General features: G+C 41.2%; 2 non-coding genes across 2 annotated transcripts; one reads left to right on the top strand and one right to left on the bottom strand.

Moving 5' to 3' along the window:
* Positions 1-17299: 17299 nt before the first annotated feature.
* On the bottom strand, positions 17300-17371 carry TRNAA-GGC (transfer RNA alanine (anticodon GGC)). Its single transcript has one exon. It is a non-coding gene; the product is annotated as a tRNA-Ala (tRNA).
* A 292-nt stretch (positions 17372-17663) lies between these two features.
* On the top strand, positions 17664-17735 carry TRNAA-GGC (transfer RNA alanine (anticodon GGC)). The gene has a single exon. It is a non-coding gene; the product is annotated as a tRNA-Ala (tRNA).
* Positions 17736-26793: the final 9058 nt, after the last annotated feature.

Raw genomic sequence — 26793 nt, 5'->3', positions numbered from 1 at the left:
TTATTATTATTTTGTGAAACACTGTATTTTCACTCTCAAAAGTGGTTGAGGTCTTTTGAGCATTTTTCAAATTGAAACTATACCTCTACGATGGACGGTTAATTAGATATCGGTCGCATTAGCACTTACAGGACACCCTGTATAGATTGGTGGAAAAGTTTTGTGGACCGGCAGGAAGTTCTCATGGACTGGCACCGGTTCGCGGACCAGCAAATGGAAAACAATGCTATAGAATATTCAATTCATTGAATATTTGATGTATGTAACGATAAAAAGTCTAGTTATGTTCCATTACGATCTCTGCCTATTATTTGCTCTTTGTGGTGTCAGTCTTGCAAGACGAGGGCTGACTGGCAATCGTGGAAAAGATGTTTGACGAAGAGTGGCAAAAAATAATAAAAAATCGACGTTTTGAATAATGGCGTCTTCATGGGTTTCCAACTTCCAGGCGCAAATGCGGGCCGATCTCCCCCGTTAAAAAAGTCTCGCCGCAGAGAGCAACAGACCTTCAGAACGATACAATTATTCAATCATTACACTTCACTCACAGTTAGAAAAATTTATGGAAGATGGCGTCACTACCTACACATAACAAACATTACACGGACGCAGACTCCACGTTAGGTTCACAACACGTACACACACACATTCCGGCCATGGCCCCCACAAGGGGTGGGCTGACAAGGCTCTAGTCCTGAGGCCCGGGACAATTTTCACAATTATTTTTGCTCTTTCACGCTATAAATTTATAAAAAAAAGAGGCCCGTGAAAGTCTGATCCGGGGGCCCAGCCTAGGGCCCTGTTCCAGGATGTGGGGCCACGATTCCGGCATGCACCAATTCGTTGGAAATTCCGTAGAGGAATGTGTACAAGGTGTATGTGCGGTCAGGGACGGGCTTAACCATTTTGCGGCCCGGTGTGAAAACAGCTGCTTTGCGGCCCTCCGAAATTATTTTTCAAGATCCTCTTTGAGAGGGGGGGGGGGGTTAAATAAGACTCAGCCCCCAGGTTCCGATGCCTATGCCGGAGAATAGCATAGGCATCGGACCCATTCTACTGCAAAATGCGGGTGCCATCTCTACAACATCTGTACACAGTACATCACAAGGGCTGTCAGAGCTATAGACGACGGATTATCTGCCCAGAGTTACAACTAAATACGCTTTCAGCTGTGACAAACATGCACCTTGCGGTAGTCTTGCCGCACCGCAACCCCCCCCCCCCCGCAGTTTTAAATAAGTATGTCGTTAGAGTGAGAATTCAGCGCTCTTTCTTGTCCAGCGCCCATGAGTGAATTAGGCACGTGCTCAAAAATTTACAGGGGCAGAATTTGACTGCTTTTTGCATTACAGACAAATGTCTCCCCACGCCCCTCTGACTCAAACTGTACAAGAACCGCCCAAAAATAGTACTTGCCTAGGGCACGAACTTATGAGATGCAGTTCGGGGGGGAGGGGGGGGGGTTGTCAAAATCCTAGATCTCGAGGGTCCCTTGTCTTGGACAGAATCTTAAGATATTGCTTTGATAAGAAGTCAAAATGTAACTCAATGCAATAAACGTATTTTTCTCCTTGTAAACAAAGTATTTTTAATTCGTTTTGCGGCTCCTAAAATTTAGCGGCCCGGTGCGACCGCACCCTTCGCACCTGCTTAAGTCCGGCCTTGTATACGGTTGAAGTAGTAGTGGTAGTAGTAATGGCGTCTTCATGAATCTGCTACTGGCAAAAAATATCGACTTTGAAATTTTCATATTTCACGCACCTCAGTGTGTTTTTAAAAATTTCCGTCTCTCTTTTTTTTACAGAAATAAATTCAGCCATCATCACCACTACTACTACTAAACCAAACATGCACATCGTCTATATTCCTCTGCGGAACCTCTAACGAATTGGTACATGTTGGAACGTGTGCGTTGGAGTATCTATGTCAGGGGTGCTCACCTTTATGAGAGTGTGGGTTATTTTATTGGTTTGAAAACGTGTCACGGGCCAGTTGAGTGCTCTGGAACTGTGCCGTGGTTCATTAAAGTGTTGATATACCGCTGGTCACTTAATTCAAGTAGAAATGTGGCGTGAACTGCTTGAGTGGTGTGGGAATGTGCCTCGGGTCACTTAAGTAGTCTGGAACTATACCGCAGGTCACTTAAATTATCTGTAAATACGCCCCACGAGTCATTTGAGTGATGTGTAAATATCGATACAGACTTGACAAGTGCAGCAAACTCTGGAGACTACATGGCTATCGGCAGTGTAAGATCCAAGAGCTAAATTCCAAGACCGTCTTGAAAGCACCATTAACCCAGTGATTTTTCTGAAACCCTATCTGGCAAATTGGAGAAAAATTCAACTACTTCTCATTTTTCTGAGGCTCCCTCTTCTCTTAAGAATCCCCGGGTTATGCCAGGTTGGGCCATGCGGCACTAACGGTGGTGAAGATCCCAGCCTTGGGGAGTCCCTGTTCCAAGATAAGGGGGCCTCATGGTCTTATGAACCCCTTTAATAACTGCGCATCGAATCGTTTCCGTCTGGTGTCTTTTCGGCGCTATTTTGTCATTTTAAAGTACAAGTCTGGCTAGCGTGTATAAAGCTATCTTATGGAATAGGAACGACTTGTGGTTACATTAAAATAATTCCCACCAACACCAGACACTAGCAATCCCAAGGAAATAGTTCCTTTCATTCAACAAAAAAATAGACTTCCCCTCCCCACCGTCCTTTCCAATGGGCATTCCGAAGTCAGGTCTGTTTATATGAGAAATACTATACTGAGAGAAAGGAAATGAACTCATATCCACCATCATAAAAATCCAACCAAATACACAAAGCAGAAGTTAAGAAAGAAAAAAAAATTATGCAACATGAAACCATATTAAACACCAAACAATTTTATTATAATAACTAAGTTCTAAATAACGTCAAAAAATAGTTTTCGATGAATAAATGCTGAAATTGCTGCTGTGTATAACAAAGATCGGGACTCCTCCAGACTAAAACCACTGTTTGTCGAGATGATCACTCTTCAGTTGATATCGATCAAGGCTCTGATGTCAACATCGCCTTCCATGGCAGCCATCAGATCCTCTTGGGTGATGAGAGCCATCTGGGCCTTACTGCGTTCTCTTGCTGTATTGCACGACACTTCCGCGAACTCGGTCGTCACGTACTCCAGCACGGCGCCCATTAAGATCCCGGTGTTCAGTTCGACGTTCTTCCTGCAGACTTTCTTCAGGTGCTGAAGAGCGACATTCGCGTCGAAGCGCATATGGAATGAATCGCGATCTGTAACGGTAGGACCGCCGGATCCTCTGGCCGCGATAATGTCCAATCCACAGTGTTTACGAATCCAGGAGTTCCAGCAACGTGCGTCTCTGCTGCTTTGATAGTTGCACACAGAGTTCCTGATGCAGATGGGAGGTTTTGCGAAAGATCCAGGAATGTTTTCACAAGCTTTTCGTTCAAGTTTATCAAACAATTGTGTAAGAGGCGTCTTGCATGCTTGAGAAATTTCAGCTTACCTCCGTGGACCTCCTTCAATAAACGTGACAAAGCGTCTTCCAGGGGCCGTGACTGTGGGTTGACGGACATCTTTTGAACGAGACACGATGAGACGAGGCAAGGTTTGGCTCTCTGTTCCGAAAAAGGCTCCGTTCCTTTTAGAAGAATTTTAGACTTTTAGAAGAATTTGGACGGTTATTCGGAACTGCAAAATTAGCTTCGAGCGAAAACTATACAAGATACCGGGGGGGGGGGGGGGAAGCCCGGCAGTCAACGATATCATTTCCAACGGCTGCTACTTGAATCATTATTCTTTCTGTTTTCAGCGTTAAGGCAATCGCAGAATCTATTTATCAATAACTGACAATCCTGTCAAAAGCCTGATAAACTTCTTCATTCGCTAATAATTCAGTCCCCCGTAATTAATGTAATGTCACTGAAAATATTACGGGGGGGGGGGGGGAGGCACCACGAACCCAACATGAGGATAGTTGTAAAAATTGGAGTATTGGTGGAGAGAAGGAGAATCGGGCCTCACTGACGTAAAATAAGAATGTCTAGGCCAATATCTCCTCAGTATAAAACAGTCCCCCTATCTCTACATCTTAGTTCTTATGTTTTTACGCGATCAAATCTCTTATTGAGCGGATACGCAAATACATAAGCATTACTTCCAGTGACGTAGAGACGGAGATCACCACCTTCTATAGAAGAAAGCCTGAAATCGTCCATTTCACCTGTAGCCATTGAATATTGCAGTCCGACGCAAGCGAAATCTTCACTTTTTTTAAATGAAATATTCAATGACATAAGTGAAATGGACGACTTCAGTGACGTCACGTTCTTCTCGCGGAGGCTTTCTGCTATAGAAGGTGTTGTAGAGATGGGTATTTTGAGTGCAAAATATGAAGTATTTTATCTCCACCGTTTCAGTTACTATTGAAAATGTTTTTGTTTATTTTTTCTTTTAGAGCTTAAGGATTTGGAATAAAACATCTGTGTTCCTTTACCATGGAAAAAATTCGTGTCGTTAATTAATTCAGGACCATAACTAGGATTTTTGCCGCCAGGGGCAAACATGATTCAGCCGTCAGGAACATTATTTTGCCACCCTCACCTTTAAAATTATATGATTTTGTAACGGTGTTCTTTGTTCCCACTGAAACTGCCAACCCCTAAACTTTTCCGTCCGGGGGACAGCTGCTCCCTCTGCCCTCTCTAGATACGACCCTGATTAATTATGTAATTTTTTAAACAAAATTTTATGAGCCAAGAACACCTAAAATTCTTTTATCATAAATATCATAGGTAGCAAAGTTCTCCTAGGCATTGATAAATTATGGATAAGAATTGCACTCAGATCACTTCAGTTTTCCCAAGTTGAACGAGTTTAGTTATTCAACATGGAAAATGGACATGAAAGTTTTCCTGATGGATCGCAATTGCTGAGAATTTGTGATGGGTACAGCCAGCACCCCCTAGAGATAGAAGACCTCCGCAGTCTGCTTGTGACATCAGACATCAGTAAGTAGTCCATTTTCCCTCAGAATACTCAGGGGAAAAAAATTCCCTGCTCGTGCCAGTATCGTCGTTGTGTGTGAGTGCCCGAGTGGCATGGTGGTAAGATGTTCGTCTACCATCGTGAAGGTTGTTGTCAGGGTCCCGGGTTCGAACCCAAAGGAATATATCGATAAGGTATTTTCCCTAACGAACTCGAGGCGACCACCGATAGACAGCGCCTTCACTTCCAAACCATCTCACTAATGGCAGTAAATTGCAGTATAGCGATATGGCCAGAGTTGGTGTTTGGTGAAGTAGTATCGTCGTTGTGAGGGTAAGAAATGATCGGGCTCAGAATTGGCGATCTCTATACTCCCCACATCCAATCACTACGCGGTATTTGTGAGCCAATCAGGAAGATTCCACGCCAAAATAAGAAGAAACGAAATAGGATGCTGTGTTTCAAGATGTGGCAAACTTGCTAGGTAGTCTGAATGACATTTATGTCAAACAGTGCAGAGGCCTTCTATCTCTAGGAGGTACTGGTACAGCTGGAGAATATCCTGACGATGAATATCCAGAACGAGACGAAAGAGACTGCACTAGGGTGTCTATGTAAATTTTTTTTTTAATTTCTACCCGGCACAGCGCGAAAAGGGTGCCAAATGATGTCTTTAGCTCACATATAAATTTTTTAAGAATGGGTTATAATCTTCTGCCTCTGGATTAACTTTAAAGAATACATATTTAGAAAAAAAATAACTTTTTTGATGATTTGTCAAAGTATAAGGATTTAAAAAAAAATTTAATGTGCGTGTATAAAACAAATACAAATCGCATGAGTAACATTATAGGAAGTTGAAACAGTCGGAGTCTATTTTTCTGAATGCGGCGGGGGCTGCTGGTTCACGGATGTGCGGTTCACAGAGTCGGTCAGCATTGCGATCAATGAATTTTCAGGGTGTGCGAAGTAGTTGTTTCTTTAAGAATTACGGGATATATTTTGCCTTCAAGTTCTGTGGGCAAATACCTAGATGCAGCGAATAGCTCGAAAAGGTACTGTGTTCCATCTCCAGCAGTGTTTTCCAAAGTGGGCAATATCGCCCCCTGGTGGGCGATGGAATGGTCCAAGGGGGCGATAGAACCTACTGATTTAACATAGGATCCTATGGGTTTACTTCAGTTGGGGGGCGATGAGAGGAAAAAATTTCTGATGAAGGGGGCGGTGGAATGAAAAGTTTGGGAGACTATGATCTACCGGAAGGGTGAGTTTTGGTAGCAAACCAAGTTGGAGCGTAAAACTTGACGGCATACGTTGCTAGAATTATTAAATTTTCAGAAGGCGATTCCACCGAAACGTACAAACGTAGAATTCGATTGGCATAAGCTAGCCATCGGGCATGAAACATTATGCCTGAAGATTTGGTTATCATTTTTGTCGCACCATGGTCATTTTTCTGCACACGAGGGCTAATTTTAAACCGGGACCTACAATTTATTGCCGATTCCGAACGGCAGGCTTGTTTTTTATACTCATCGAGAGGTTGGTGAGCTAACCCCTCGATGGAGCACTCCCTGCTGTAGCAATCTTTTTCTGCGGTCATGTCGGTCGCCGTTTTTGTTGTACCCCCTGCGTCAGGAAAGTTTTCTGACAAGGGCGAACTCGCGACACCTCTAAACATTCTTTAGTTTTTTAGACGAGTATCTTATCGACCTTGGCTACCGCCCCTCCCCTGGAAATTTCTTTGCTAAATCCTTAGGCTTGTTGAAACTGCTGAGGCTATTCTGTACAAATATGTTTGGTCTGCGCTAATACTTTGAATAGAAAACTTGGGTAACTCTGTTGAAATAATTTGAAACGAAACACCGGGTTGTTTTTTCCCACATATTTCTATATCTTTGCCGATTCTCCCTGAAAATGTTTTGGGTCCCGATGTGCTGCCGTCAATATGTAGAAAAAGGTGTCGGAAGGGTAATTCGTTCAGTAGACAGATAATCCACCGCAACGGCTTATCTAACCTTTTTTCAAGCAGACGTATGACACCTCTAGATCAGTGTTTTCCGACTGGTGTTCCGAGGAACCCTAGGGTTCCGTGAGAGCTTTTTTAGGGTTCCGCGGAATCAAAAATGACGGAACCCCAAAAAACCTGGAACCCTGATTATTTCCTGAAATCTTTCTTGTTACTGTTTCACCTGGAGCAATTTTCTACAAGGACTTCCTCGGAATTGGTATTCCCGAAACTCAAGACCTACATGCGGATTTTATGAGGGTCTTCCTCCAAAGAGGAGGAACTTTTGAATTGTTTCTTTGTACATACATTCTGTATGTGGTTCCCTCCCCCCCCCCCTTCTTTCGGATGGCCAATTGAGCTTCATGATGATTCTTATCGCTTTTCTTAATAGCAAATCTTAAAAGATTCACTTTCTAACTTGTGGTCATTTTTCCCACAGCTACAGATTCTTTTCCACAGATGGAACCTCGTTTATATGACGTTCAAGAGGCAGCAAAACAGAGTGCCGTCCTGCGTCGTGTCGCGAACGCTGCACGCGACTCAATTTGCTCTTTGCCCTAGAGAGCGAGGGACTAGGTCAGTGAGTGACTAAACCGCGTCTAGAGAATTTGCGAGCATGTAAGTGGCCAAAGGAGTGACCTAGAAAGCAAGGCACCAGGTCAGTAAGCTGCCAAAAGAATGACTTAGAGCAGAGGTCATCAAACTTTTTCTAGTCGCGAGCTTTGCCTGTACCCACCATCAAGAGAAGAGCACCTTTACAGCAAGTTTGACATACGAATGCGTGAAATCAGGATGATTTCAGTCCTCTAATACGATTCGTACAAGGTATTCGATCGGAACGTTGATCGGAAAGTGCTCACGAGCAGGAAATCGGACACGAGCATCGAGCACTATGGGTGCTCGCGAGCAACGGATTGAAGATGTCTGTCCTAGAGAGCCAGAGACCAGGTCAGTGAGCAGGCAAAAGAGGGTTTATGACCAAAGTAGGACTCGAGCATGAGAGTGACAAGAAAAAGTGACCAAGACAGCGTGGGATCAGGTCGGTGAGAGATCATGTGAGTGACCTAGCGCGAGCATGTGAATGGCCAAAGCAGTGTGCAAGTATGTGAATGGCCAAAACAGTCTACAAGCATGTGATCAACCAAAAGTGTGACCTAGAGGGTACGCACCGAAGTCATTGAGCGACCTAGAGAGCAATGGACCAAGTCAGTGAATGAACGAAAGAAAGACCTCTCCTCCTCCTCCTAACTAGAACATGGCCCGCCGCTCTGTCTCAACAAAGAGATATAAGCGGGTGGTCAAAGACCGGGACATGCTGGAAACTTTCAAAAGAGTGACGTTAAGACTGTATAAGGATAGAAGGGACGCAAAGAGTGCCTTAGTAAAAAAGAAGACGTGTCAGTAAACGCCCAAAAAGATTAACCAAAATAGTGTGCAAGCATGTGAGTTACCAAAGAAGTGATCAAGACAGCGTCGGATCAGGTCGGTGAGAGATCGTAAATGTGACCTAGGATGAGCATGTGAATGACCGAAAGAGTGTACAAGCATGTCAATGACCAAAAGAGTGACAAAGCGAGCATTAGGTAATTGATCGACCTAGAGAGCAATGGACCAAATCAGTGATCTAGAGAGTGTGTGAGCATGGGGGTGACCCAAAGAGTGACGTTGAGTGTGTTTAAGCATTAAAGTGACCCAAACAGTGACCTAGCAAGCAAGGGGACAGGTTAGTGAACGCCCTAAAGATTGACCAAGAAAGTGTGCAAGCATGTGAGCGACGAAAAGAGTGACTTGGCGACGGAGGCATATTCACAGGGGTTGGGGCTGAGTAGGTTATACCCTAGGGTGGTAAATTTGAGGAATGATTGGACAAGAAAATTAGACTGTGTAAAAGGATAAGGGTGACAAAAGTTGTGTAGAGCCCACAGACGGCAAAATCATGAATCCGTTTCTGGTCCTGATGGAATGGTCCGAAATAAAAATGTCGAGAAACTCTGTTCTAGTTTATGGTACATCGATCTCTATTCTGATTGGCTGGAAAAAATATCGATTAGAACAGGTTTGCACAACCTTTTCAGCCACCGGACCAGATACACTGCCGTTCGCGACAGAAACTTGTACCTGTAGGAGTGACCATGTAACATGACCAGTATTTTACGGGACAATATCCCGCAATTTCTCAGCTACCTCCCGGTCATTTGATAAAATATTCCGTTTTTATCGTATTTTCAAAGAGGCTTGCTTGAATTTTTTTCCCTATTGAAATCAAGAACTGGGCTTATTTTTATGACTGCTGAATGTCTCATATATTTTTCAGACATAAAAACGGTTTTTTTGGAAAATTTTATTTTAATCCATTGCGAATCGAAGTTGCCCCGATTTTCCTGTCCGTGGCGATTTTTCAGCAATTTTTAGCGACAGTTTGCAACTTTACAAACTTATTGAAAATTTGTTTTGCTAGGTTGGCAACTTTATTGCTTTCCTTTGGGAATGTTTTTGACTAACTATAATTGGTAACTCTACTTGCATCTGGCAGTTTTTTTTCCCCATAATTGGCAATTTCACTTGCCTCTGACAATGTTTTTTTTATCTGTAAGGGGTCATTCAAGTATTACGTAAGCAGATTTTCAGCCATTTTTGATTCCCCCCCCCCCCTTGTCAGCAAAACACTGGCGCCTCTCCCCCACTGTCAGCAAAGTTTCGTCAGCAGCTTAGAATATTTCATATCTTCGAAAACGGGTGGTTGATGACGTAAGCAACCTTCAAACTCCCCTCCCCCCTTGTCATCAAAGTCAGCAAATCCGAAACCCCTCCCCCCCCTATGCTGACGTAATACCTGAATGACCCCCCCCCCCTAATTGGCAAACTTTACTTGCCTTTGACATTTTTTTTTGGCCTGTAATTGGCAACTTGACTTGTGTTTGACAATTTTTTGGCTTATAATTGGCACTTACTTACCTTTGAAAATATTTTGGCGGTAATTGCTGATACATGGATCCCGAATTCCCGTATTTTTTATGAAGGAAATATCGTCATCCTAGATATATATCGCTGCATGTATTGGCACGCTAGAATGTATTGATATTTTTCTGCAGAACACCTCGACGACGACCACATCAGACGATCCTCGGCGAGCCGCATTTGGTCCGCGTGCCGGACGTTGTGCACCCTTCTGGATTAGAACCAACAATGGAATATATCGATTACGAAAGTCAATAACCGCAACAATGGCTGATGCTCTTCACAAAACCCAAACAAAGATTCAATGAGACAACAGAGATAGGTTTTTGTTGTTGCCGTTGTTAATAAAGCTGAGAACATTGCTGTACCGGCATCAAAGAGAAAAAAGCAAACAAGTAAATTTGTCTCTCGCGACTCGATCGAATCGATTAGCGTTGTAGCCACCTCGACCACCATCATCAGCACCAGCGCCGACGACAGCGATTGGTATTTGTTGCGATTGGTCCTTCATAAAACGGGAATTTAATTTCAACCAGAACGACAAGTGGACATGGCTGATGTGGCAGCGACACCAGAGGAAAACCGCCCGAAGAGAATCTGCAGGATATGCCTCGAGGAATGTGACCTGTCGGTGCTGAGGCGGCCCTGCCTCTGCATGGGTTCCATGATGTACACCCACCGCAAGTGCGTCGTCAAGTGGCAGCTCACCTCCAAGAAGCGTCGCTGCGAGCTCTGCAACGGGCGCATCAGGTACACCAGGAGAGCCGAATCCTTGCCGATACCGCTCAACCCCGTATAAAGCCGTGTTCCAGATCAACAAGGAGGATTAGGAGGGGCCACAGACTTCTTGGGCACTCACCATCATAATCATCATCCTCCTGGGAAGCAATTGCTTTTTTTTCAATTATTTTTTTGTTATTGAACATATAACACGGCGTACTTGGAATGTTCTCGCGGAAATACTTGGACAGAATGTGCACTAAATTGTCATCATGATCATCGGACTTACCTTTGGGTTATCACGCGTCAGTCTAAGATAAGTATGCGGAGAAGTGAATGTATTCAATAAATGGACGACTGTAAAATTCTCAGGTGGTTCTCGTTTTTGTCTCAGACGGCCTCTTTAGGCTTAGCAATTGCCTTAATCATGGCTCTCCCATATCCTGCTGCAGAGCTCTTAAATTGGGATGTTTTACGAAACCCCTTCGATAGCGGATTTACAGCAGGAAAAAATAAGAATTGTTCCAGGTCCCAGGGCTGGAACCCGAATGGCTCTGATCTCGTACTAATGAGGGGGAGGGGGGGGGTTATGGAAAAATAGAAAATATTATCACTTCATATTTCGGAAATGGCCCCTACAATGGCCATTTTCCCTACATGGGAAAATGGCTGACAGGGCTCAGCCCAGGATAGCCCCCCCCCCCCCCGGGATGAATACGTTGCTTTGTTTTTCAAACTATAAATTTGTTTTATCGGGGCCAGTGGAAATTTCTGATCTGAAGCCCGTTAAAGATCTCGGATGTTGGGTCCATTGCACAGTTACAAGCTACATTTCGCATTATTGTTATGGAATTTGCCGTCAATAGGCACGGTCGGAATTGATCCGTGGGTCATGGATTTAGCAGGTATTGCTTCGAGGGTAGGTGGCAATGGGATTATTAAAAAGAAATTTTGCGTTCTTTGCCTTCAAATAGCATTGAAATTAACAGAAATTGGTTATAATAATATACAGGGTGTTAACTATCGACCGCCCAATAATTACACACGTGATACGTGATTCCTTGTGAAAAACTAATAAAGAAAAGTGTTTTCCGTTTTTTGATCGGACGAATATTAAGTGAGTTATAAGCTTTTTTTTAGTTATAAGCCAACTCTCCGGATTTAGGCGGGAGACTCCGAATTTTTCATCTTTCCACCCGCTCTCCGGATTTGTTAAAATTTCTCCGGATTTTTGCAGAAAATTCGATTTTACGCAAGCTTTTACGTTGTTGCGGCGTCAATGACTGCCGTCGTCGTTAGAGAAAACACCCATAGAGGACAGCCGTGGTCATTTCCATCGAGCAGCCGTAAAAAAAAGTCGCATTTAAGCAACTGGCAAAGACGTGACTTTGTTTACGTAGCGTTTATCGGCAATCATTTATGAGGGGCATGACCTTGGTTGCCGAAGTTCCTGTATAAAATCGTTATTGTATTCCATTAACAGCCGTGCGGTAAACAAGTGCTTTCGTCAGCAGCTTTGTATTTAGAAGTTTTTAATTGTTTCCTCCGATTAAATATGTCTTCAGAAAGAAAATATAAAACTTTAAGATATATAAAGCTAAATATAAAGCTTTCAAGAGTTCATATACCCAAGATTATCAATCACTGATAGCATCCACGAAAGGAAACTTATAATTTATGAACATTATGTAGATATGATTTGTCATCAACTTTTTCTTAATTGATTTAAAAAAAAAAATTCGATTTTTTTGTTGATCGAGTTCAAGAGTGTGTGTGTGTGTGTGTGTGTGGGGGGGGGGGGTGCCCCCCTTCGGGAGGATCTCCGGATTTCTGGATTCCAAAAGTTGGCACGTCTGTAAGTGGCAGATGTCTAAACTTTCGTGTTTTTAATTGGAGTATCATGTTGGAAAGTCTGCCTGCTCTTTGTGGAGAGAGAATTTTTAGGGGTATACAACCAACTTCTGCCGACCCACCACACACTGCTACTTACGCAGATGGGACCCAGTTTCTCACGATCCATGCTCTTTGCAAAATTTTATTTACATTTGTTTAAATATTAATGCTTAAATATGCATGAATAAATAATTTCATGTGATTTTATAACAACTTTATTTCATTTCTTTCAAAGGGGAAGACAACTAACTATCCATGACTTGCCGAAAGATATGTTAGTCGATGTGTTTGCTGTTTATATAGACATGTGTGGGTACCGAAAGTTTTTGAACACTATTCCATTTGTATGTAGGTCATGGTATGTTGCTCATGCAGATCCTTTGCTATGGGCCAACATTTATAATCCATTAGTTGAGACATGTTGGGATAGCAAAGAATTAAAAATATTAGGTCAGAAAGGTCTTTTGAAGTACACGGAGAGTATAAATTTGTGTGATAGTCACCTTCTCACAGATGAAGAAGGAATTGAAATTATCAGTTTTTGTAAAAACCTAAACCATGTGAAATTTCGAACAATCAGAAAAGGTTTTATGAACCTGGTTACAGAACAGTGTACAAATATTGAATCTTTTTCTTTGGGACCAACCCAAGAATGTATAGACCCCATAATTAGTCATTTTTTAAGTGAACGGGGGGAAAAAAATGAAAAAATTGAAACTAATCGGGCGCTTCCAGAACATATTCACCGAAATAGCGAACTACTGTCCAGGTATAAAAACAATAAAAATAAAGAAATCCAAATTGTACTTTTCGAGTCCGCCGATGAACATAGATGAACTGGCGATGGGATGTCCTGATCTACAAGTATTGGACATGAATGGATGTTATCTTACTAAAAATCGGAACATCCGGGTCAATGCCGTTTCCAAAGTATCACTGAGTTGCGTTCTCACAACATAGATTTCAGGGAAGTAAGCTTGCATTCTTTACTAAACAAATCTACAAAACTAGAAACTTTGCACATAAATGACAGCTCAAATTTTTCATTGTTTGAGTTTTACAAGATTCCAAGTGATACAATAAAAAACATTACTATTGAAAGTTTTGATGGCGATTCTCTAAATGAAGTTGAAAAATCTATTCATATATAGAGAATGAGTTTAGTAAATCTGTCGTTTGAACTGGTTAGCCAGAATTTTACAAATCTATTGAACTCATATTAGATACAACCCCAAACCCCGATTGGAAACGCTAGATATTCGATCAGGGTACGCAACTGAAGAGATTGTTATTGAACTTTTGAAATCATGTCCTCATTTACGGTTCATAAAGATTGGCCAACCAAATGCGATAAATCTTTTCAATCGTGATCACATTTTAGAGCATAGTCTCCCAAACTTTTTGTTCCATCGCCCCCTTCATCAGAATTTTTTTCCTCTCATCGTCCCCCAACTCAAGTAAACCTATAGGATCCTATGTTGCGCGGGAAAAGTAAACGGTCACAATGCGCATGCGTAGATAATACAAGACGCGTATATTCTCAATCTGAGAGCAGTTATCGCTGGCCTGCTGATGTCGCTCGCTCAAGACCATCGTTTACTTTCCGTGCGATGGGATCAGTCTTGTGAATACGGACAATTGCGCTAGACTGATTCATCGCTTCAAGTCGCTGCCAGTGCACGACCGGCCTATAAGGCCTATTCACAAACAACCGAGACTACCGCCTTGTTTCAGTTGAAAAGAAAACAAATTCTTGTTGAATATAGGATCTTATGTCCCTCCCCACCGATGGACAATTCCATCGCCCACTTTGGGAAACACTGTTTTAAAGTATTTAGAATTTTTATGACTTTTTTTTCTTGGTTTTTTTATGTATTTATTTATTTACGCATCTCAAAAATGTAGTATCATAATTTGAAATAACGAGAAGTGATGCTTGATGCCTAAAGTACTGGTATTTTTTGAGAAAAATAAGAACTTTATACATCAGAGAGAAAATTGATTTACGTATATTTAATAATGTCATTGTTTTTCCAATATTAGGCTGAACAGTATTTTAACAGTTATAATAACAAGACCTACATATCAGTTCTTGTTAAAAAAAAAAACCCCGATCATATCCTTGATCCTACAGCTGAAGATGGTTTACTCTAGTCCAGGGTTTCTCAACAACCGACCCCTGTTTCCGGTTTCAGAAAAAGAAAAGAAAAAGTCGCCATTGCAAGCAACAGAAATTACGATGGTCGAACGTCATTGCGTCAAATCCCGATGTTTCGTGGGAAAAAAAAATTCATTTCAGAATTTTATTCAACTCTTTATTCATCTCTCGCTCAAAGTGGATCAACACATATACAAATTCTTTAAAATTAAGTTTTTCAATTTTCCATCTTGTTTTTCAGTTGTACTCAGAAATAAATTGTTGCAAAATGAGAGCAAATTTCAGGACATTCAACACGATGTTTGGCGATTTAACACTCATTATTTGGCGACATTGGCGATTTAACACTCGTTATTTGGCGACATTGGCGATTTAACACTCGTTATTTGGCGAAATTTACCAATTAACTCTCATTTTTTTGTTTGGTCGAGTTGAAAGGAAAGTTGTGTTTCTGTGGTATATTGATCAGTACGCTTGCCCATATTGGAAAAGAACTGGAGGTTTGTTTTCGTGGTATAGTAAACTATCAACTTTGTAAAGTTCATTATCTGCACAAAATCCAGAAAAGTTTCTTTCTTAAAATTTTGTGAAATGTTTCCATGTTTCACAACAAATACAGCGAGACCTTGATATAACAATACTATGTGTGGACTAAAACAAAATATTCTCGTATAATGATAATCCCTACAACGATATATTTTTTTACTCTGCGGACCAAGAAAAAATATCGTTGTAGAGTGATTATATCTCGAGAGGCTTCGTAGAATATACACGCAACAAAAATGAGTAATCATGTTATACACATCGTTACCCTCATGTCAGAAGCACAAGCATGAATAGGCAATGTCTTTGGAAAAAAAGAAAGTGGGAAATGATGTGTGAATGTTTACTCAACCCATGTTACTCTATGGAAGTTATTTTTTTTAAATGTTTCGAACGTATGTTTCAATAGTGGTATACATTCCAGTTTCAGGAAAAACTTAGATAGCAAAATAAGGGATCCATCCAGCTGATAAAACCTCAGGAATTGGTCTGTAAATAACAAATACAATAGACTCTTGACTATCCCGCCTAGTTAAGTAACAAAATAATAATAATTCTCTGTGATAAAATTAGGAATAATTAATTTGCCAAGGCGTTCCAGTGTAATAAATTTGTGCAGTCATTTATCAAAGGACAGTGAAATAAGTTTAAATAATTTTTGTAGGGGAATTAAGTCTACACTATAACACTGAAGAGCCAAAACAACTGGTACACCTGCCTAATATCGTGTAGGGCCCCCCGCGAGCCCGCAGAAGTGCCGCAACACGACGTGGCATGGACTCGACTAATGTCTGAAGTAGTGCTGGAGGTAATTGGTACCATGAATCCTGCAGGGCTGTCCATAAATCCGTAGGAGTAAGAGGGGGTGGAGATCTCTTCTGAACAGCACGTTGCAAGGCGTCCCAGATATGCTCAATGATGTTCATGTCTGAGGATTTAGGTGGCCAGCGGAAGTTTCTGAAGTCAGAAGAGTGTTCCTGGAGCCACTTTGTAACAATTCTGGACGTGTGGGGTGTCGCATTGTCCTGCTGAAATTGTCCAAGTCCGTTGGAATGCACAATGGACATGAATGGGTGCAGGTGATCAGACAGGATACCTACGTACCTGTCAGAGTCGTATCTAGACGTATCAGGGGACCCATATCACGCCAACTGCACACGCCCCATACCATCACAGAGCCTCCACCAGCTTGAACAGTCCCCTGTTGACATGTAGGGTCCATGGATTCATGAGTTTGTCTCCATACCCATACACGTCCATCAGCTCGAAGCAATTGGAACCGAGACTCGTCAGACCAGGCAACGTGTTTACAGTCCTCAACAGTCCAATGTCGGTGTTGTCGGGCCCAGGCGAAGCGTTAAGCTTTGTGTCGTGCAGTCATCAAGGCTACACGAGTGGGCCTTCGGCTCCGAAAGGTGGGCCTTCGGCAACGAAACATCATATCGATGATGTTTCATTGAATGGTTCGCACGCTGACACATGTTGATGGCCCAGCATTGAAATATGCAGCAATTTGCGGAAGGGTTGCACGTCTGTCACGTTTAATGATTCTCGTCAGTCGTCGTTGGTCCCGTTCTTGCATGATCTTTTTCCGGCCCCAGCGATGTCGTAGATTTAATTTTTCACCGGATTCACGGTACACTCGTGAAATGGTCGTACGTGAAAATCCAAATTTCATCGCTACCTCGGAGATGCTATGTCCCATCTCTCGTGCGCCGACTATAACACCACGTTCAAACTCACTTAAATCTCGATAACCTGCCATTGTGGCAGCAGTAACCGATCTAACAATTGTGCCAGACACTTGTTGTGTTATATAGGCGTTGCCGACCGCAGCGCCGTACTCTGATTGGTTCCATATCTCTTTATTTGCATACGCATGCCTGTACCAGTTTTTTTTGGCTCTTCAGTTTATATTTCAAGAGCATATTCAATAACTCCAAACAATGCCCTTCATACAAGATTCATCGAAAGACTGGTTATTTGTGAAGATGAAGATTACAAGGAAGAAAATTCATCACTGCCCCCACGGGGACTCGAACCCCGGTCTCTCGCTTGCCGGACGAGTGCTCTACCATCTAAGCTATGGAAGCAGATAGAATATTTCAACCTTGGAGCGTATGTATATATGTTGACAGGCACCGTACATGGACGGCGTCAACAATCAACTAATAGCTCGTGAATGACAAAGGCCAACCAGATGGCCATATGCATATAGAAACGTCCTCTCCACTTGTCAATACAAGATTCTCCACTTGTCAACACAAGGTATGGCCATCTGGTTGGCCTTTGTCATTCACGAGCTATTAGTTGATTGTTGACGCCGTCCATGTACGGTGCCTTTCAACATATATACATACGCTCCAAGGTTGAAATATTCTATCTGCTTCCATAGCTTAGATGGTAGAGCACTCGTCCGGCAAGCGAGAGACCGGGGTTCGAGTCCCCGTGGGGGCAGTGAGGAATTTTCTTACTTGTAATCTTCATCTCCACAAATAACCAGTCTTTCGATGAATCTTGTATTGACAAGTGGAGAGGACGTTTCTATATGCAATGCCCTTCATGTTATTCTCGACCTCCCTCTTCTCAGACTTTGGGTAGAATTCGAGGCCAAGAGGGCTCTACTGACCAGACTAGATACGCCATATACCTTGGACAGTGGCAATATACTCCGACCCGAAGAGTTTCAATCTAAGGCTTTTGGATGGCCTCATCATCCCGCAAATTCGATGCAAGATCAAAGAGATTTGACCTAGAAGGAGGAACCACCAACATCACAAAGTACGAATATCTTCACAGACGAGTCCAAAACCGTTGATGGTACCGCTGCTGCTTTCTTGGTGGTTAGAGACAACACAATACTATTTCAATGGTCTAGAAAGATGTCAATTTCCAATAACGTATTCCAGGCACTCTGTGAGGCCACTAAATATGCTGCCAGGACAAGAGAAGTCAAAAACATCTATACGGACTCTCTTTCTTCGCTATATGCTATTCTGAACCCCAGTCACCCCACTCCATGGCCAGGGATATTCGTATGCTTTGCTCTGAACATTCCCACATATCCCTGTCAAGGCACATGCACAGAACTGGGAAAATAAGGCAGCGGATCGACTGGCCAAAGAAACAACAAAGAGTGAAGAGATCGGTGTTTCACTGCCTTCACCAGTTTCGTGGGCCAAAAAGCTGTTGAAGGAGGAGCTATTGAATAGATGGCAACATTACTGGGACTCTACAGTTCGTTCAGGGAGGAAAGTTCACGAAATCGTCCCAGCAGTGGCCTTCCGATGTCTCGGATGGACTAGGGAAATGGTCTACTTCTTCACAGAGCACGGACTATTCCCCTCGTACCTTCACCGATTTGGTAAGCGTGACCAGAGTACCTGTAAATGCGGAGGTGAAGGGAATGTTACACATTACGCTATGGAGTGCAAATTTACCAAATATTTCACTTTGGAAAATTCTCTGAGGCAAAAAAACTCTGTGGAGACATCTTCTTTAGAAGAAGTCCTGCTGTCAGCAAATTGCCAAATTAGTTCGTTTCATTGAAAACAATCATGACTTCATAATTCCCACACATCTGAGGGGTCAACTGACAGATCAGGATGCTGACTCCTCGTCAAAAACAGTCGGTACCCACACGTACACTGATATTCGGCCGATTTTCATCGCTATGTGCTCTATATTTGTGCGATTTGTCATGAACACTGGGAACTCTCTTCTTGGTCCCATAAACTTTCTCGCTCGAATATGTAATTTCTGAATTGTCAACCGAATCTTCTATATAGAGTTTTTGTCCCACATTTACGTTTTTTCGATCTTTCAAACGTTCTGCGAAATGATTCTTGTTCTGAACATCTTTCGATACATTAATTTGCAAACATTCCGTTGTGTCAGTTTTCTGTTGTTGTATCACGAGTAACCTTTGTCAAAGTTTAATTGGAAAGTGATTTGAATGTGATCATGTAGCAAGTGTAATTCTCAAATTTTAGACCGAGTTTTTTACACTGAGTTTTTTGATGTCCGGTCAATCCTTCATTATATTTGTGGTTTTTTTTTTTTTGCACAAATCAAATGTTTTTGACTTTTTAGACGACGACATTTTTTTTCTTCTTTTTTTTAAATTTTTGATTTTGTACGTCGTATTTGTTGCATCTATGATCACCATGTATCATTCGCATTTCTTTTGTATCTTTTCATAATTGCATTGTTGTCTATATACGCTCATATATGCATAAATATATAACTTGTATAACTAGTTTTTGGGCCCCACTCGTGGCCTGCAGGCGATGTGCGTCTGTGCACCATGTATCATTTCAATTCTTTTGTTAATTGCATTATTGTCTATATTCTCATATGTGTATATATACAGGGTGGTAACTATCGACCACCGAATAATTACACACGTGATTACTTGTGAAAAACTAATAGGGAAAAGTGGTTTCCGTTTTTCGATCGGACGAATATTAAGTGAGTTATAAGCTTTAAAAATTTTGTGACGTGTCATTTTTCTAACGGTCAGTTATATGCCAAACACCGAACCAAAGTGCATTTCTCCGCCAGCAGTGGGTTGTCACTTCTTAAAAATGAACTGAAATATTCAATCCCATTAGAAGCCAAGTTCGGTCTTCTTCCCTCACGATTGGCACTTTTTCCTCTCTATGTAGTGTGATACTATAATTTTGCTATTACATATCACTTACGTCTTCTATGTTGGCAAATTTCTCGCAAAATTTGTACCATGAGATCTGTTTGAAAATTTTTTTAACCAAATCAACACTTTTTTGCCAAAATGTGCAATTTTTTTTAACTTCACTATTAAGTCTAATTTTCTGAGGGAAGGTGCATATAGTGCGTTATGTTTACTACGCGATCCTTTTTATACGCTGTCGTTTTAATCAGATTACATGTTGATCAATGAAACGGGAATATCTGGCATCTGATCGATTGATCGGACTAACGCTAGTTAAGCGAGGGTCACACTCGTGTCAAGGCTGGCACAATACGTGTCAAGGTTGGCCGCACCACCATTGCAATGATCGTCAAATGTTGGAGGCTGGTAGGAAGGCCGGTCGAACATAGAGAGAGAACGATGAGTACATTTCAGCCTCCAACCTAAGTCAAAGAAGCACCCTTCCTTTCCAATCTTCCAATCCTCTGGCAACACATTGGTCGAAGAACGCCAGCAGTCAGAACATAGAGAGTGTTCTGGAAGCAAATATTCCGCAAGGGACATTCAGCCAAGCTGGGCCAGTGTGTAGACAGACTATGAAACCTTTTCTTTTTTCTTTCTTTCAAACCAAACACAACTCAGGTCTATCACCATCTATGGGCTATTTACTACTTGGTGAGTTGTTTGACGGAAGTGTAACTATGTGTGTACCTAACAGTCTGCGTGCGTATGTAGTGTTGTGTTTAATTTTTCAGTGCCGCCATCTATATTTCAGAAGTGAAGTGAGTGCTGTGTTATGATTGAATTACATTTGTACTGTTTGTAGGTCTGTTTGTAGGGGAGATCGTCTCGCATTCGCACCTTGAAGTTGGGAACCATAGAAAACCAACTTCAGCCGACCCCACCGTTACCACTGCCTTTTTTGCATCTAGGGAAGGCTAATATTGGAAACAAATAGTTGACAATGACTATTGGGCCAGGCTTGACACGAATGTGGCCCTGGCTTTAGGATGTATAGGCAAGTCTTTGCTTTTTGCACTAGAATTACAATAGCGTAAAGATGATGCGAGGTAAAAAGCTTGATTGAAAGTTGAATAAGAGTAATTTGACTAATTAATTGTCATGGTTTTTTGTGCCTCGAAGAGACATGACAAATCCCATATAGTCGAATGGTAAATAAAGTATGCAGCAGTGTTTCAACCTGTGGTCCGCGGACTCCGGAGGGCCCAAAGGTACTTTGTAAGGGGTGCGTAGGACCATTTGTACTTACCACCATTCCACGAATGACACGTTTAGCGCTGTGAAAATTGCAATTTATTTAATTTTTTATGATATGCAAAAGACCAAAATACTACTACTAGTTTACTGCAAGTTACTACCGATCGAGTAGGGTCGAAACATTTCTCTCTAGAGAATAAGTTATGATATGCTTCCGTACTCGTCCTGAGCATGGAGGGCATACTGAGAAGGCGCCGTCTATAGGTGGTTAAAGACGAAACTAGCGATGAATGAATGATCCTGGCGTGCCAATTTAAATGTTGTAAGGTCTGTTACTCGCTGTGGAGAGATTTTTTTTCAAAGAGAAGAACCGCATTCCAACCTTGAAGTCAGAAAATCGGGAAAAAAACCAACTTCAGAGAGCCGAGCGCTACTGTGATGTTTTTTCACTGCATAGCCCAAATGACCGACGAACAGAGGAGTTGTATAAGGAATTACAAAAAATATTTTACAATTATTAAAAAACGGAAGATACAACAGCACTGATATCATAAACATTTAGACACGTGTTTAAATCGGTAGTCTATCATTTTAACTGACACCTTTTTCCTTGGCGCATAGCGGAATTTATAATTGCCCTTTTACCTATATTCGCCGTGCTAGCAACATTTCAATTACATCCATAAGAATATCCATTCATTTCAGTTTCTAACATTCGATTAGGAAGCTAGAGGACCACACCTGAGAACTCATAAATTTCCCAATCGAACATAAATACGCTATTAGGTTGTTAGAAGTAAAACGGTGGTGCATTCTTTCTCTCATGGCGACAGAAATTGAATCTCACAAGAGTTCTTCTTCTAAAATCAAAATCCATGTAATTTCGTAGATGATTTTGTCTCTGAAAATTTCTGCCGCATTTTTGTGGTCCTTTTCCCGTATTTTAATTTTTTACCCATGGAGAACAGAACTATATGTTACTGTCGAAGCCCAAATCGGCCAGTTCGGGAATTGGCAAATTTCGTTGTAAACTGAAACTGCCAGTATTAGATTTTTGGGCTTTGGCCAGCCAGTTCGCGAAGTGGCTATTACTACTACTAAATCACACATGAACCTCGTTCATATTCCTCTTCGGATCTTCTAATGAATTGGTACATGATAGAATTTGCGTGTACGTGTTGTGAACCTAACAAAAAAGTTTGTTTCTGTGTAGTGTTTGCTATGTGTAGCGAGCGCTGCCATCTGCCATCAGTGTTTTTAAGTATGAGTGAAATGTAATGATTGAGTAATTGTACCGTTGTAGGCCTGTTGCTCTCTGTGTCGAGACTTTTTAACGGGGAGATCGGCTCGCATTAGCTCCTTGAATATTGGAAACACATACAAGAAACCAACTTCAGACGACCACCACTGTGGTGACGGACGGTAGGTCGCTAAGTGGCTGGAGATCCCTGGCCAACGTTCGATGTGGTGATTTAAGACGGTCCGGTAGTCACCCAATCCATTTTTTTCATCGCCAACGTGTGGTATATACACATGGGTGTATCTAGTGGCTGCATTGGATTAGCTCCATGTTATAAGAGCAAAGGAAAGAAATTCGAGAGAAAAAAAACCTGCTTATATTAAAAATCATAAATAAGAAAATCCATTAAATAAGGAAAAATATTTTTGATCAATACGTTATGATGAAAAAGAGAAAAGGAGTTGCAAATTTCACAAAATATTTTAGTAACTTTGTAAAAGACTTGTGTGCATTTTCGTGAGAACAGCACGTATGTTCACGAAGATATAAGTGTTTTCTATAAAAATTACAATATTCATCGCATGCTTTTTGCTTATAAAATGCGGGGTTTCGAATCAATTTTCATGAAATTCACAGAAAAGTTGGCACTGTATATAGAATATCATGTAGAGAAATTTAGAAGAGCATCAGTATAAAAACGAAAAGATACCAATTTGAGTTGCTTTTAATTTACAACATTAGTGAAAAATATGTTTTAATGTATAGAGAAAGGAAGTTCTTTTCTAGAAAAGATTGTTTTGATTTGCAGTTTTTTTTTTATTGGAGTAAGCTTCTCTGTATTGAGCAGTTCGACGGATTTTTATATACAGGGCGATTCATATTGAATGGGCGAAAAAGAATAGCATAATACGATTTATGTAATTGATTTATTTAGCCGAAACAAATTTATTTTGAAACTGCAATCATACAAGTTTTATCTCGCAACAGTGGAAATTCTTCCAGTTATGAAATCGCCGCTAATCAAAATGGCACCATCCATGCAGGAGAAAGAAAGCGCACTGTATTTTCGAATACGCCAAAACGTCATCGTTTATTGTCGTTCAAAGACATTTTCGCATGAAATTTGCTAAAGAACCACCGCATCGTCACAAAATCGTTAGATAGGTGAAGCAGTTTCTGGACACGGGCTGTTTAGGCAATAAAACCAGCCCAGGATGAACATCCGCCAAAACCGAAGTGGTTGAAAAAATTCGTGAAACGTTTTTACGAAACCCCACAAAAATCAATGCGTCGTGAGAGTGCAGAACTGAATGTGCCTCAAACAACGGTGTGGCGCGTGTTACGGAAGCGTCTACAATTCAAGCCATTCACATTTCAGATGGTACAGGCTTTAAAACCTTCCGACAAATCGTTGCGTAAAGCTTTCTGTGTGAATTTGCAAGATAAGCTGGAGGTGGATGGTTTCGCGGACAGACTTGTGTTTACAGATGAAGCCACCTGTCACGTATGTGACAAAGTTGACCTCCATAATTTACGAATTTGGGGCACGGAAAATCCACATGGAACGTCAGCGTGATTCTCAAAAGGCGAATGTTTTCTGCGACGTAAGCAACAGTGTTTTTGGTCCTTATTTTCTTCGTGGAAAAATCGATTAACGGGTACATTTACCAAGACATTCTCTCAGAGTGGTTATTCCCTCAGTTAGAGGAAGTGGTTCCCGGCTTCATTTTCTGCAGCAAGATGGTGCTCAACCACATTGCAGTTGGTAAAATTTTTAGCCCTGTACAAGTAAAGTTGATTGATAGGAACGGGATCAAAATTGTTTGTAATGATACAGTATACCGTATTCTACCTGCATTATCTGGCATGACATAGAAATCGGGGACACTAGCCTTTTGAGTTTTGCGATCTGGTCCATTCCTGTCATGCTGAGAAATGTGAGATTCCACAAGAATTATGTCACATTAAGACGGCTACTACTACTACTAAACCACACATTCACCTTGTCCATATCCCTCTGTAGAACTTCTGACGAATTGGCGTATGTTGGGAACCTAACGTGAAGTTTTGTTCCTTTGTAATGCTTGCTATAGTAATGCCATCTATTTTTCGAACTATGAGTGAAGTGTAATGATTGAATATGGGCTGCAAAACATATATGGACTTCTTTGTACCGTTATAGGCCTGTTGTTTTCTGTGGTGAGACTTTTTAACGAGGAGATCGGCTCGCATTCGCACCTCGAAGTTGGGAACCAAAGAAAGCCAAAGCACGGTGACTATCTGCACATGACTCATGAAACAGACAGAATTCTAAAACGCAGAGAGAGCAGATTACGGCTCAAATCAGCCGAATTCAATTGATTCATATAGTGCAGATATTCAAAAATTATCCAGCATTTGCGACTTGAATTTTCCGGCACGCTGGCTAGTGCTGGGGAATATAACAGATTTTGAAACCATAATTTGCCTGAAGGATTTCATGTTTCAGTTTTTAAAACAGTTCTCGAGTTTGTGTTTCCTCCGTTCATCATTGAAGTTATATCCCCCCCCCCCACCATAAATACATAATAAATACAAATCTAACTTGCTTGACATACTGCTGTATATAGGCACGTTTAATCAAAATTTCATGAAATTTCAGCCCACAACTCCGGAAAAAAACTTGTGGTATAAGATAACAAAAATATTCTTGCTGTTTTTACTGCCAGAAACAAGAAAGATTGCAACAAATTTCACATATCAGTAGATCGCTAATTAATCCCTATTTACATCTCACTCTTTTTGTGAATGCGCCTCTTGTTGCAAATACTTTGGCAGTAAAGATTAGTTGTCTTTGAATGCCAAGAAGTTTGCGAGTGCCTGTGTCATTTGCGTAGTTTCCTATGAAGGTGGTTGTCAAGACAATAAAAATAAGTTTCAATCTGTCACCACAAGATCCCGGGAGTATAATGAATAACACATTGTCTCCCAGCAGAGTCACTGCATAGCACCCTGGCCACTTTGCTTCACGCAAAATGACATAGTTGTGTAGAAAAAGTACACCATTGTGATCAATCAATGCTGTCTCCTTCTCCCTGCTTATTTCGACCAGTATTTCGGATCACTTGCTGAACTTTAACGCTTCTCCTCTGTTAACACCTCTCCTTTAAGGCGGCCTACTTCATTAGAATCCCTGAAACATTCGGTAGGCTTACCACATATTTTGCCCGCCGTCTCCCTCTATGGTAGTCTTGTAATACAGTACCTTTGGTTATCCACTTTGAGGTTCACAACAAATCTCTCGTGACTTGAACATCTGGAACCCAGGCATTGAGGTTCAATTTTCGGCATATTCTGCTTTTGGGGAGCTATTAATTTACCACTTTACGATCAAAGGACGTAATATTGCGTTCAAATGCCAGTGGAATGAATTCAAACAAGTTCATTCTGTTTTCTTTCCCCTCCCCTGATCATTCCGAAGCTTTGTGGCAACCTTACAATTTTTTTTCTTCACATATATGATGTATATTTCTTATAAAAGTAAAAGAGAACAGGTAGAGTGAGGGTGAGAAGAAACCTAACTTTGTACCTACATTCTTATCACCTTATCTTTTATACTGTCTTAGGGCCCTTTCACACGGAGCGGATGCGGATGCGAGTCCGGAAGAAGTTTTAACAATTGGAATATACTGCGCCTTTCAGACGAGCCGAAAAATCTCCGCACCTAGGAAATGTTCATGCGGGTCCGGACGTCGTCCGCATGTGTCAAAACCTAAGTGTGGGCTCCGCATCCGCACATAGAAGTTTTGACAATAGGTTTATTCGGAGCTATTCACACGATGCGGATGCGGAGCGAATTCGTCCGCATCTTTGGCTACTTTTTGAAGGTGATTTTTCACGGAATTTTTTTAATTATTTGCCATAAATACCCTTAAAAACACCATATGATGGTCCCTGCTCATTAATATAATGTACCTACATACGTGTATCCCTTCGTTTCCTTCTGAGATGGAGATATAGCAACTTTAACTGCCTTTTGTCCATATTTCACAATTTTATACAATAAAACCTGCCAACAACGGCCACTGACGGGACCAAAATTATAAGCCGTTCTGTTCATTACGAATATTTAATATTAATTTAATACTTTAATAACTTTTAAATTTAATTTAAAAATTTTAATTTTTTTCTTTTTAAATTTTTAAAATTATTTAAAAAATTATAAATATCTGAAATATTATTTTAAATATTTGTTATTTTTTAAAATTTTTTCACTGTTAATTTTTTTAAACTTTAAAAAAAATACTTTTATTAAACAACGTTATCCACGTACGGTGTTCACTCAGGGCCGGATTAAGACCCTAGCACTTGAATATTTTTGGTGGTTCCCCCGATACCTACAAGTT

The sequence above is a fragment of the Pholcus phalangioides genome, unplaced genomic scaffold (assembly GCF_987345545.1).
Source record: "Pholcus phalangioides strain wild (caught in Gottingen) unplaced genomic scaffold, Ppha-v1.0 ptg000008l_1, whole genome shotgun sequence".
Taxonomy (NCBI): domain Eukaryota; kingdom Metazoa; phylum Arthropoda; class Arachnida; order Araneae; family Pholcidae; genus Pholcus; species Pholcus phalangioides.
The sequence above is the reverse complement of the archived record's forward strand: the minus strand, read 5'-3'. Positions and strand labels throughout refer to the sequence as shown.